The 14,576-nt window shown below is 43.6% G+C and overlaps 1 protein-coding gene across 1 annotated transcript in view; it reads left to right on the top strand.

Annotated features, from left to right (window-relative positions):
• The window catches only part of LOC142573903 (uncharacterized), a 244,863-nt gene that overhangs the window by 56,454 nt on the left and 173,833 nt on the right, over window positions 1–14,576 (top strand). The window contains exon 3 of the mRNA XM_075683112.1: window positions 7,006–7,107. The gene's annotated coding sequence lies outside the window, so the exon portion shown is untranslated. The remainder of the gene's footprint in view (window positions 1–7,005; window positions 7,108–14,576) is intronic.

Below are 14,576 nucleotides of genomic sequence, written 5' to 3' on the forward strand. Positions count from 1 at the left end.
GGTACATTCGGGTTGTCGCGTTTAAGCACGTTTGTCCAGCTCGTTGGCCGTTGTTGGATCTGGAGGACAATCCCACCGCTGTCCACCAGTTATTGGATCTTGCCGTCGAGTGCGGGAGTTGGCCGACGTTGAGGAGGATTTTGAGGTGAAAACTGGAGGTTTATTTAGATTATTTACAAAAAAAACATGAAGTAATTAACAGTCAAAAAGTCATTGATGGCCGGCAGCAGATCGGACGCTGCGGCCCGTGGCAAGAAGCCCGAAAGAGACGAATGAATGAAGGAATGCTCGCTCTCTGCTCCCTGTCTCTGGCTTTTAACCCCTTCGGTGTCTCGGGGTCCCGTCATTTTCGGCCAATCGTCGAGCCCGCTCAGGTGTCGCCATTTTCCTCGAATGGTAGGCGCCCGTGCGAGTGCAGTCACATTCGGCTCAGGGGGTCGATCCATGGGCTTCACTGTCCGAGGGATGACTTGCCACCGGTATTGCCTCCATGTCTGCAACTGCCGTCACAATCGGCAGATCGTGTGGCTGCGAGGGCTTCACGGTGACTTACAAGCCTGCGTTGCCTTGGTGTTGCACCCCCTTCTGAAAGCACTCAGCTAAAGGAGACGGGTTGTTTTCGAGCGACCTTTCAGAGCTGCGAAACAACTTCGCTCGGGACCCAGATTACCTGGAACCGTGCCAGGCTCCCGTTTCACTTTCGGGAAGCGTCAAGCAGTGGGACAATAGCTCCACGTGCGGCGCACGAGGTGGGGGGGGGGGGGTTGTCGCCAACTTGTCGGAACGTAGGGAACGTAGTTCATGCGCTTCTGCGCACTTTAATTAGGTGCGACGGCGATTCGATGTGACCTGGTGAACTTGAAGGATGCCAGGAAAAGGGCCCGTATCTAAAACCGTACAGGCACACGATACTTTTCCAAGGCTATGGCATTATTACATCGAGATAAGGGTGTTTACTTCATCACGTGTTTTGCCGGCGAACAGGCAAAGTAGCAGCAAATAGGGAGATGATCACTTATCTCAACAGATAGAATGCCAGCAATACAGTCATTAGAGTAGGAATTGGTAATGCATATATCAAGCAAGGTAACTGTTTTGTATGTTATTCTTGTGGCATGTGTGATCCGATTTATACAAGCAGAAGAGATCATAATTTCTGTGAACTGTCTGATGCAGCGTCGCATGATAGCATGTTGATATTTACGTCACCCATTATAATGAAAGACATATGTGAGCTGCCAACAAACTGCAGAACACGCTGTAAAAAGTGAAAAAATTCTAATTTGTTTTCCATTCGAGGACGGTACATAACTACAACCGTGGCTTGCTATCAACGCGCCATGAGACATTCAGTACTGTTGTTCATAACTGAGAATACTGGTAGAATTTTGTACCTAAGTGATCGCCTGACATAAACAGCAACATCACCACCCTTACTGTTTTGCCGCACGAGACCATTGTACGAGTAGTTCTCAAAATATGGGTGATTATCGCTTTCCGTGAGCCAAGTTTACTAGTACATTAATGCACCAGAACTGTAAAGAACGGACCTGAGCAAATCACCTAATTTTTCCTCTTTATTTATGACACTTCGTGTGTTCAGATGAAGGATCTTAAATTGGTTATGTGTACACGGAAAATATTCATTAAATGATTGGACATCATGATAATTACATGTTACACTAGTACTATCCATATTAGAGTATAATCAGCACAAATAAGAAATGAACGAAAATCAACGCAACCGCCTGGTGCCCTTGGTCACTCATCTTATCGACATCAGTCAAGCGCGGAATTCTGTGTACTGGCGAGGTTTCATCCCTCCTGGCAAAAGCCTTGACTCCAGAGGTCCGCACAAATCGCCAGCGTAGTTCCTTCCTTTTCTGCCCCAAGTAGTTGCTTTCCATACCTAGTTAAATGCAAAAGTAGCCGGGAAGCCTTACTCGGTTCGCTTGAATAAACTGATCTAAGAAACGTGCGTTTACTACACAGTAAGTGACAGCGTACGCGAAACTGCTTTACCACGATCGACAGATACGCAAGACTGCGCGGGTACCGTAACTGCACGTGCTGGCACTTCCAGTGCATCGTAACTATGTCTGTCTAGATCCTGCGCAAAAAAAAAACGCCTCTATTCTTCTTTTCAATGTACGGAGTATCCTGAATAAACGCGTTGGATTGTCTTCCGCTATTGATTCCTGCTCTGCTGATATTGTTGGTCAGACGGAGACTTGTCTTTCTTCAAAAGTTAAAAATGAAGAAATTTTGGACTGTGAGAAGTGCTACAAATTTTGCCGGTGTGATCGTTATTACCCGTCTGGTGGTGGTGTTCTGTTGGCGGTTGCCGATACCCTTGCTTCTCATGTCATTTCAATTATATCCTCACGTGAGCTTGTATATGTGCGCGTGTTCAGTTATTCTCAGGAAATAATTTTCTGTGTTTGTTATCGGCCACCAACTGCATCGCTGTCCTGTAATGAACTGCACCATGTTGTCAATCAGCTGTTCGTCAGGTACCCAAAATCGCCCCTCTTCATACTTGGCAACTTCAATTTTCCTGGCATTAGGTGGGAAAGTGACTCGATTTCCTTAAAACACAAGTCAGCTGAAAGCAAATAATTTTTAACTTTTTTTGTCAGGACTTCAACTTAACTCAGCTAGTTCACTTTCACATTCGCGTAACTCCGACTTCCGCTATCATTCTAGACCTAATACTTACCGCTACACTAGACCTAGCTTCCTGCTTAACTAATTCACCGGGAATTAGCAACCACTCTATAATTCACTTCAATCAAGGGGCAGAGGTTTCCAACAAGAAAAAAACTAGGGTCATCCAAGACTATGACAAAGCAGACGTTATTGGAATGAATAGGGGATCGCAGGCTTTTGTTGATCGGTTCTTTGCCGGTATTGAGTAGCGATCGGTTGAGGACAGCTGGTGGCTTTATAAAAACAAACTTATTTCTCTAATTGATCATTTTGCACCTAAAAGAAAAGTCTCATCGAGTACTCGCTCTCCATGATTTAATAACCAGTTAAAGCGTATGCGCAACAAAAAGAAGCGGATATTTTGACGCGCAAAATTAGCAGCCAGAACAGACCACTGGCATTGCTATAAAAAATTTAACCGAGAATTCTGTTGCGCTTTCAAAAGCCAAGAAGGAATTCTTTGGTAAAGCTCTTCCTTTGCTACTGCGTTCTGACCCCGTAAATTTTGGAGCATTACTAACGGCACACAAAGGACGTACATTCAATTAAACCAATCTCGACATTGTATCTCATTAAAAATGCTAAGTGTACACAAGTTTATTCTTCATTGATATTGTCAAAAGATTTTTGAACAGTCGTAACATATGTCTACGCTGCTTCTAATTAGAAGATAGGGAAGGTGGTCCCTGCGCATAAATCTGGTGATGTGCGTTCCCCCAATAATTACCGTCCCATACCATTAACATCAATTCCAGTAAAAATCATAGAACATATAATATACTCGCAGCTCGTTAAATTTCTTGAGTCCAATTCCTTCTTCAGTATTTATCAGCATGGATTCCGTAAAGCAGTTTCGTTCGAAACGCAAGTGATGTTTTACCAAGGACTTGTTTATTAACCCGGATCATGACTTTGATACTTATTACACATATTTCGATTTTACTAAAGCATTTGACTCTGTCTCACACGATATACTTACCTTCCGGCTTAATCACCATAGACACCAGTGAACTTGCGTGGATTAAGGAATTTCTCTCTAACTGTAGTCAGTATGTGACGGCTAATGACTTTTGTTCACCCAATTCTGCCGTAACATCTGGTTTTGGGGCCTCTGCTTTTCTTGATTTATATTAATGATCTTCCTACTTGCCTTTATTTCTCAACTGAGTGACTGTTTGGAGATGACTGTCTAGTTTACGAGAAAATTACTAACCATGCCGATTATCTCAACCTTCAACGCAATCTAGATAAGGTATTTGAATGTTGCAGTCAATGGCTCGCGACACTTAAGACAACTAAATGTAAAAACATGAAAGTTTCTAGCCACACCACTAATCGTTGTCCGCGTGATTACTCCCTCAATAATATGTCATTATCATCTGCTGACATTTATATGTGCCTTGGTGTTCAGATTCCTTTTATTCTTTCGGGGAATACGCATGTCGAATATGTAACTAACATCGAGAATCGCATGCTTGGTTATCTGCATCGAACGTTTTTTGACGCCCCATCGTCCCTGAAGTGAACACTTTATAAAACCATGGTACGTTCTAAATTAGAACACGCATGCGCCATATGGGATCCTACTCAGACAACACTCATTCAAACTATTGAAGCCGTTCAGAATCGCGCTGTACGTTTCATATTATCACATTATTCACGTCATTGCAGTGTCACATCCAAGAAGAAAACCCTGAACTTGCCCGACCTTTCGTTGTGTCGAAAGCCATCTCGCCTTTCCACAAAATCTATTATTGTAACAACGATCGAAGTTAAATTAAATTATGGGGTGTTGGGTGCCAAAACCACTTTCTGATTATGAGGCACGCCGCAGTGGAGGACTCCGGAAATTTCGACCACCTGGGATTCTCTTACGTGCACCTAAATCTAAGTACACGGGTGTTTTCGCATTTCGCCCCCATCAAAATGCGGCTCCGAAATGTGGCCGGGATCCGATCCCGCGACCTCGTGCTCAGCAGCCCAACACCATAGCCACTGAGCAACCACGGCGGGTGTAACAATGATTTGAAGGACATTGCTTCAAGGAGGTCCCACCGTTTTGTCGCACAAAATTGTCTAGTTACTGTTTTGTTCCTAGAACAAGCTTCGCATGGAACCATCTTCTTTCCTCAATCGCCAGCATAACTGATGACCACGATTTCAAGACAGCTTTACAAGATGCATTGTAATATTTCTTTTTGTTAGCTGCAAGTCTTGCCATTTCCCCCCACTCCTTTCTGTAGTGCCTTTGGGCCCTGAAAGTATCTCTAATAAATAAATAAATAAATAAATAAATAAATAAATAAATAAATAAATAAATAAATAAACGGTCGTTTACACAGGCCCGTGATGAAGACTGGAAACCCACTGTTCTTGTGTCCATTTTCGCCTTCCTTGCCTTGCTATAAAGGCATTCCTCTTTCTTCTACGTATGAACCGGACAAATATATTGGATTCATCGTGCCGAGCAGTGGGCACGCGGTGGCAAGTGTCGACATCTGCTTCCCTTACTTCCTCTTGAACGATTACACCGGTCTGTTTGATTACGGCCAGCGGTTCAACATCAAGACAAATGCCCTTAACCTCGACATTGTTTGCGCGTTGATATTGCTCTAACTCTTCTAACTTCTGAGAAAGCTTAACATTCAGCGTACGAAATTCTCGGTTTTCATCCAGTGCTTCCGTTATCTGCTCTTTGAACTCAGTAATTTTTTCAAATTTTTCTTTCAGTCCCTCAGTTCCAACCTGAGTTTGTATTTAAAATAATCAAGTGCCTTGGATACGTCACGCAGATCTTTAAACGTGGCAACGGGAACAACAGTCCAGAAAGTAGAGCACTTGTCACAAAGAAAGCGCGAGATACACTATGGTGGCTCGGCAGCAGTGCACAGGCTATTGCATTGGGCGCAATATGTAGTCTTATATATAGTAAGGAAGTTCTGCTCACCTGCAAAAGCAAGCGAGGAGTTTTTAGCTGCTGCTCAGTTGTGCACTGCCACCGAACTGCCGATGAACGCCCGTTCGGCTGGTCTCTTTGTGTAGTTTTGGTCCCTGACGTATTTCTTGCGTGGTGGGCGTTGCTGTCACGTGCGAACAGCAATGACACACGAAATTTTGGCTTGCGCCACACTTCGGTAGACCACCGGGCGATGCTATGCTTTTTTTCTTTGAATTGTTCCTTATCACTTAAAAGCTCCAAATCATCTACATTTGCACTATCATTATGATTAAATGTCTTACGATTAGAAAAAACAAAAGCAAATTATGCATTTTGTGCAGATACAAGGCATTACACTTGTCGCGTGGCGCGGCTTAGTAGCTCGCCAAAGAATGCGTACGCATTAAAAGATTTAGAAAACTCGCCTTCGTGCATAGGGTTCGCCGCCAGTGTTTCCAGAAAAACATTACGGTTACATAAGCTGCAGTTGCCGCGAAGCGTGAGAAGCAGTCAGGAATCTTTGAATGCTAACGTGTTCCATTTTTAAAGGCGGCGTCCTCCAACATTTTTGTTGAAGCAACGAAAGTCTCAGAATGACCGCTACAAATGTTAAATAAGTTCCGATTCAGAAATACTTGAATGGCTAACATTTCTGCCTTCTTTTTTATCTCTCTCTTCAGAAATGCACTGTGTCACTATACCGCTCGATTGCTAATCGCATTACCACAGACAGTCATCGTCGGATGAGTTGTATTGTAACTTCTTAAAAAGTTCCCCTTCTTAAGGTTGATAAAATTTATCATTCTCTTTCAAATGGAGCAAATTTCATTCAAGTCGGTCCAGTGGATGCCCCAAAAAATAATTTCCACGTTTTGTATTTCATGGAGAAATCGGAGTGCGCCCCGAGCTAAAGCTTCCTCTTAAGCTTGCAAGTCGAGTGCGTGACCACGACAACCTAGCCAGGGATCACGAGAGTAATAAAGCTTATAGCGCCTTATTTCCTAGCGAAACTGTTTGCTCAGTTCCTGCCACTAATCTGATCTCTCTCCCTCGCTCTTTCACCCTTTCTCAGATGTGTTCCCCCTCCCCTTCACGTGCGTTGTTTGATCGCAGCCGGAGGCTTTACTAAAGCGTGGATGATCAGCTACTAAGCAGCTTCGAAGCCGACTGCCTTGTCCTACTATAGATCTCAAAGTCAAACAGAATTAGTAGCTTTCTAAGCACGTATAGTCGTCAGCCAGATTACACCCTGAACTGTTGCGGCAGTTTAGGAAAGATCCTGTCGTGGTCTGTCTCCACGTCACTGTTGCGCCAGCTACAGTTGTCTTAAGTGACCGGTGACACTATCCGATCTCCAGGCGGGAGCCACCATCCACGGACAGTTGCTTCATAGCTCAGACAGCTGCATACAACGCGTTTGTCGAAACAGTCGTCGCTTCATCGTCGGCATCGTCGTTTCGGTAAGTTCCCACACTATTCTGCACCATTTTCTTTCAGTACGTACTGCAATTCTTGTGGGTACAATCCGTGTGCAAGCAATGACGCAGAAAACAGGTGGGGTCATACTCGCGCAGACCCTCAGCCCCGCACTCACCCAGTTTGAAGAATATACCGCTGTAATGATCAAATCAGTGTTTGTAGGAACATAACCCTGGCAGATGTTCAGCTTTCAGCATGTACATAGAAGACCTGTATTACTCTCTGCCTCATGACGGGTGGCTAAGATGTGCCAATGAATAGAATAACGGACAAGCTCGTGAATGAGTTTGCTTTGACGACATGCGGTATGTTTGTGTAGGCAACAATGCTTCCATGCCGAGGCGTTTGGAGCAGGTGGGTGCGGTAAAGCTGCCGCTGTTCTTTGCGCAAATGAACCTGGCACTTGAGCTTTGTCGATTGATGCTAGAGATTCAAGGCTCAGCTCTTTCACCGTAAGAGGGTTCCTCAAAAATGAAGTCATTCTTATGCCGTATTGCCTTTGAAAACACAAGGAAACATGGTCGCCATGCACATTGAGAATACTTTTCAATTTGACAGCGATTGCTTGTTAATGGAGAATGTGTGCCAATGGAAGATAGGCGTAGTCGAGGACGCCAGAGAATTAGGTGGTGTCATATGGAGGTATAACTTGGAGTCAGCTAGAGCAAGACAGCGGTAAGTGGACAAAGCTAGCTAGGAGAGGGCTTCGTCCTCCGGTCGATATGAAAATAGGCTGGTGACCTGTTAATGGTTAGGTTTTGCATTCGAGCCGCAGTTTTTTGTTACAGCACCTGGGGAGAAGTTCAAGAAAGGAACGTGTAAGCATACACCTTGCTTATCAAGTAAAAGTATTCAATTAACAATTTTATTCCATTTTTCTAGAGATATACAAAAAAAATTGAGGAGGCGCGAACAAAAAGTGAAACTCTGTTCACTTGACGGGGATTCGGGCCCCCTTTACAAGGCACATAGCAGGGCAGTTGACGTGGAGCATCAAAGGAAGAAACACTCATTGTGCGTAATTATGGTAATAAAAAATTTAGTGTGCATACACACAAAAGAAAAAACGCGAAACGCTTCATGTTACACTTTTGAATACAATAGAAATATATAAATATTCTTCATTACAGTTTCATTTCACTAGTTTCATTACGCTAGTACACAGTCTCATTACACTATAGAAACTTACATAAAATAGAAAGAGACGAAACGTACATTTTTCCACAGATGTGCATTACTCAACGGATACAAAAAATTTCTCAGTGTTTTCTTACTGGTACATTGACTATTTCATGTTCTATCAAGTAGTTTAATAGTTTTGGCAGTCTGTAACCAAGTATCTGCTCACTCATGTTTAGTAGAGTGTATGGAATAATCCAGTTTTCAGTATTACAGAAAGGGTAAGGGTGGGTTTCTTTTCTTAAGTTCAGCTAATGTACGTAATGTTCAATCAGAAAATTTAAGCCATTGTTTGCACCTGAGGGCTAAATTGCATGCGTAGAAGTTGTGAGCAGGAACTACGCAAAACCGTGTAAATAGCGGTACTGTTTGTGCTCTGTAGTGTTCTCCAGCTATATAACGGATAGCTTTCTTTTGCAGTACGTGTAATCTATTTATGTCTGTTAGTGACGTGGTGCCCCAAACAAGAAAAGAGTAGCTCATTTGAGAGGAAAATGATGCATGATACAGCAGTAGTTTGGCTCTACTCGGAAGTAAAAAATGTGAGTTTGCGAAGACACCTACGGTTTTGGAAATGCGGGCAACGAGATGGTTGATCTGTGCATTGTGGTTGGTAAGAACTTTATTTATAGTCCTGCAGAGCTTTCGCCGACGGGGCCTTAGAACTGCCACGTGTGAAGTAAACTCCAAGAGTTTTGACAGTGTCAACAATCTCTATTGCGGAATTATCCAGAACTAGGGTGTCTGTTAGTGAGAAGTTTATTTGGGGTAGTGAAAATATGATAGCTTTTGTTTTGTTTACATTTATTTGTAATTAATTCAAATTGCACCACGCGCTAAGACTTTTGACGTCGTTTATATCACTAGTTGTATTATGTATATTCTGTGAACGGAATGATAGTGTCGTGTCATCTGCGTATAAGACATGTTTAGGTGTTTTATTAATATCTGTGGTGTCATTTATATAGAGATTAAACAATAAAGGACCTAATATACTCCCTTGTGGAACCCCTGTATTAACGGGTTTACATGAAGATGGGTAGCCATTGATTTCTACACGTTGCATGCAATTCTGTAGGTGTGATGCTATGAGATTTAATAGTAAACCACGAACACCATACAACTGTAATTTGATTAGTAGTGTTTGGTGATTCAGTCGATCGGGCGCCCTCGAGAAGTCTGTGCAAATGCCTATGACTAATTGCGTTTCCTCGAATGCTCTGAGAACAATGTCTTTCCGTGTTAAAGTGCAAGTTCTGTGGAACGGCCACTGCGAAAGCCAAACTGTACGTCATTAAGTATATTGAATTTATCAGTGAACTTCACTAATCTTGTCAAAATTATTTTTTCTAGGCCTTTAAAAACATGGGTAATATGGAAATTGGTCGGTAATTATAAAATTTATTTTTGTCGCTTCCTTTAAATATCACAACCACCTTTGATATCTGCATTTTTTTTAGGAAAGACGCCTGTACTGGGGGGGGGGGGGCGTTAAGTTATCAATATTGCGTAGATGTGGTAAAATAATGTCTATTACATATTTAACTGGTCTTATCTGTATTCCATCTATGTCTATTCTATTTCACTATTTTTAAAGGAATTAAATATGCCAAAGATTTCATTATAATCTGTAGGACTGAGATATATACTGCTATCGTTTTTATTTACTTCGTTTGCTGCCTCTGGGTAATGCGTACTGACCACTAACCTCGTCAAAAAATTGTTAAATGGTTCGCTTAGTTCCGAACCTTTGATGGGTGCCATGTTTAGCATCAATTCTTTAATAGTTTCTGTGGAATGTGAGCCACCAAGCGATTCGTTTATCTTTTTCCATATAACATCGGGCTTGATCTTATCGTACTGCTGAAAAGCACCACAAAAATATGCGCGTTTTGTTTTTCGCAGGTAGGCGTTGGTTTAATTCCGATGCTGTTTAAATATAGCCAAATAATCTGAGCTGCGCGAAGTTAAAAAACTTTGGAAGAGTTTATATTTTTTTCTTATCATCTGTATGCACTCTCTTGTCATCCACGGATCACGCGGATTACACGCGTTCTTTAACTCTTTCAGAGGAAACGATTCGACATAAGCTTCTGCAAACTTACGAATAAAAATGTTATACTCCTCATCTGATGTCGTCGCTCGACTTACGGCATCCCAAATTTTCAAAAATAATCTTTTGCGAAAGTTGTCTAAACTGTGTTGATTAATGTTCTGTACTGTTCTAATGGATGAGCAGTAATTAACGCCGCATTTCCGAGGCTTAATGAATAAAAATGTTGGAAGGTGATCACTGATATTGGAGGAAATAGCTCCGGATATAACTGTGTCCGTTGGCTGGTTGGTTACAAAAAGGTCAATCAAGGTAGTCTGTGGTGCGTGTGGCGTTGCATATAACATTATTAAATCTATGTCAGTGTAGAAGTGTTTTAAAGTTGTGTGTCATAATTGAGGACTGTAACATGTTTATATTGAAATCACCGCCTAGGACAAGCGTATGCTGTTTTTGGTTTACATAATTGAACAAAGATTCCATTGAGAGAAAGAAGTTACCCATATTTCGACCTGGTGGGCGATACTACTGCTAAGATAAGTTTTTGGCAGACCAAAACAAGGCATTCGATGTCATCTGTCATACAGGTCATTTCATCAAGCAATTGAGATTCAATATTATCTTCTAGGTATACATTAAAACACCACCACCATGCCTGACTGGTCTGTTAACATAAAAAACATTGTAATTTGCACGTTTGATGACGTCACTGTCCGAAGAGTACCACGTCTCTGTTAACATGAGTACATCAAACGAAAAGTTAAACTATCGAAAAGAGCGCAAAGGTTATCTTCTTTATTTCTAGCTGATTGTGTGTTAAAATGAAAGCGCGTCAATCCTTGGACATCATGAAAACTAAATATGTTGTCTACACCTTCAGGCAGTATCGCCATTATTGAAAGAAAGAGGAAAAAAGCGCAGGCTAAAATGCGCGCCAGGTCACACAATCTTATCAATGTCACGTTCACTTCGAATGTTGACCACATTGGATTGTTCATCTTTCCTTGCGAATATTTTGCAATCCCTCGTCCACATGAACTTCCACTTTTGTGCCTTCTTTCTTTCAAGGGTCATGCCCAGAAATCTCTTTAATGCTGGGCAAATGTGCCTTCTTGAGAAAGCTGTCACGTTTGGCACGGCTTCTCAACTGAACAATTGTGTTCGAAGGCTCAGAATTGTTGCGATCCTTGACCCTACGGCACACTTCGATTTCATCAGGCATCAGCGGTTCATTCACGAGAATGCCAACTTGACAAACAGTCTTTACTAGATCTTCATGATCTGCTTGCAGAATTCCTTCAATCTTCACATTGCACTTTCTGGAATACTGCTCACTTCTAATGATTCTCCGCTCCTGATCTTCCAGCATCTTTTTCATACTTTTGCATTCGTTTTCTAGAGCTGCGTTTGCTTTCTTTAGCGCACCATTTTCTTTTGGGAGACGTTCATTCGCTTCCTTCATTTCCTAATACATCTGGTCATAAAAATAAAAACTGTTCTTCATGTCTCCTAGTTCCTTTCTCGTCTCATTGAGTTCTTTCATAGGTATTTTCCCATTTTCCGTTTTAATTCCTTCAGTTCTTTCTTAAATTCTTCCCAGTGTTCATCTAGACCAGGAGCCATTCTATTTCAATCAGTGCAATCGAACAAGGACATAGATCAGGCACGATATGCACAGATACTGGCAACAGCAAAAGCAGCAAGGATAAAACGCAGAAAGAAACAGGCTGAAATATGTGAAAAATGTCCAACCTGCATGAACAGGAAGATAACATTTAGCGGGCGTGCTTCTCAGCTGCCCCGCTGCCGGCAAGTGGTCTGTCACAGCGATGCACACTGCTTAAGTAGCCTTGCGACGATCCTTGTACCGACGTAGGCACCTGACGTCACAATGGCCGGTATACAGTTTCCGGTCCGCTGGTGTTGATAGCCGAAAAGCTGCTTGGCTGCATGAACAGGAAGATAACTTTCAGCGAGCGTGCTTCTCAGCTGCCCCGCTGCCGGCAAGTGGTCTGTCACAGCGATGCACACTGCTTAAGCAGCCTTGCGACGATCCTTGTACCGACGTAGGCACCTGACGTCACAATGGCCGGTATACAGTTTCCGGTCCGCTGGTGTTGATAGCCGAAAAGCTGCTTGGCTGCATGAACAGGAAGATAACTTTCAGCGAGCGTGCTTCTCAGCTGCCCCGCTGCCGGCAAGTGGTCTGTCACAGCGATGCACACTGCTTAAGCAGCCTTGCGACGATCCTTGTACCGACGTAGGCACCTGACGTCACAATGGCCGGTATACAGTTTCCGCTCCGCTGGTGTTGATAGCCGAAAAGCTGCTTGGCTGCATGAACAGGAAGATAACTTTCAGCGAGCGTGCTTCTCAGCTGCCCCGCTGCCGGCAAGTGGTCTGTCACAGCGATGCACACTGCTTAAGTAGCCTTGCGACGATCCTTGTACCGACGTAGGCACCTGACGTCACAATGGCCGGTATACAGTTTCCGGTCCGCTGGTGTTGATAGCCGAAAAGCTGCTTGGCTGCATGAACAGGAAGATAACTTTCAGCGAGCGTGCTTCTCAGCTGCCCCGCTGCCGGCAAGTGGTCCGTCACAGCGATGCACACTGCTTAAGCAGCCTTGCGACGATCCTTGTACCGACGTAGGCACCTGACGTCACAATGGCCGGTATACAGTTTCCGGTCCGCTGGTGTTGATAGCCGAAAAGCTGCTTGGCTGCATGAACAGGAAGATAACTTTCAGCGAGCGTGCTTCTCAGCTGCCCCGCTGCCGGCAAGTGGTCTGTCACAGCGATGCACACTGCTTAAGTAGCCTTGCGACGATCCTTGTACCGACGTAGGCACCTGACGTCACAATGGCCGGTATACAGTTTCCGGTCCGCTGGTGTTGATAGCCGAAAAGCTGCTTGGCTGCATGAACAGGAAGATAACTTTCAGCGAGCGTGCTTCTCAGCTGCCCCGCTGCCGGCAAGTGGTCTGTCACAGCGATGCACACTGCTTAAGCAGCCTTGCGACGATCCTTGTACCGACGTAGGCACCTGACGTCACAATGGCCGGTATACAGTTTCCGGTCCGCTGGTGTTGATAGCCGAAAAGCTGCTTGGCTGCATGAACAGGAAGATAACTTTCAGCGAGCGTGCTTCTCAGCTGCCCCGCTGCCGGCAAGTGGTCTGTCACAGCGATGCACACTGCTTAAGCAGCCTTGCGACGATCCTTGTACCGACGTAGGCACCTGGTGTCACAGTGGCCGGTGGACAGTTTCCGGTCCGCTGGTGTTGATAGCTGAAAAGCTGCTTGGCTGCATGAACAGGAAGATAACTTTCAGCGAGCGTGCTTCTCAGCTGCCCCGCTGCCGCCAATTATACATCTGAGCTAGTTAGAGGGAACTATATTTTCGCAGCGCGCGTGAACAAGGATTCATATATTCGTCGTATTTACTTCTGTGATGAAAAAGGGGTAGCTTATTTTAGAGCAAATGTGTAGTTCAGATGAGGACCTGCACCGTGTGATCCACACAAATGGCCGCTTTGCATATTCCAGAATTGCTTCGCAGCTGCTTGCCTGCATGAGCAGCGGACCGTACTAAGACAAACTGTAATTAGTTTATAGTGTTTTTTTATTAAGGTGGTATGTGGAAGGAAGTTCTCATTTAAAACGCGCAGCAGTAGAGATGCTCACCGGCCGTAGACATGAGCTTTGCAACCTGCCGCAGCGCGCGCCGATTCTGAACTGCAAGAACGCCTGTATGATGTGCGTATATAAGTTGCAAAACGGATCACTACCTAGCAAGTCGAGAGGCACAGGTTAAATGTTATTTTTCTCGCTTAAGACAAAAGTTGATTTGATGAGATTTACTACAGTGCTTACCAATGAAGAGTTCTACCAGAAGAGGCTTGCAGCATAATTTTACTTAGACCGCATGAGTCAACAAATTACAGCTGAATATGCAACGAATTTCACATTTTACCTTGTCTCATTACTCTTGTGAAAAATTTTAAACTCACACGGGCTCACGATCCTTGTTATGCAAAACCATGCTTTCCAGGCAATTATAAAAGTTTTGAAAATCTCCGGGAACGATCTAGTTTCAAGTAAATCGTAAACTTGAACGATTTTCTTTGTTGTTGAGAGAATGTAAAAGGCAGGGTAACACAAATTTTGGAGTGTTCGGAACAACACGTCTAAGCAGAGCCTCTATGGATGCGCAGGCAA

Source organism: Dermacentor variabilis, chromosome 3, assembly GCF_050947875.1.
Source record: "Dermacentor variabilis isolate Ectoservices chromosome 3, ASM5094787v1, whole genome shotgun sequence".
In the NCBI taxonomy this organism is placed as follows: domain Eukaryota; kingdom Metazoa; phylum Arthropoda; class Arachnida; order Ixodida; family Ixodidae; genus Dermacentor; species Dermacentor variabilis.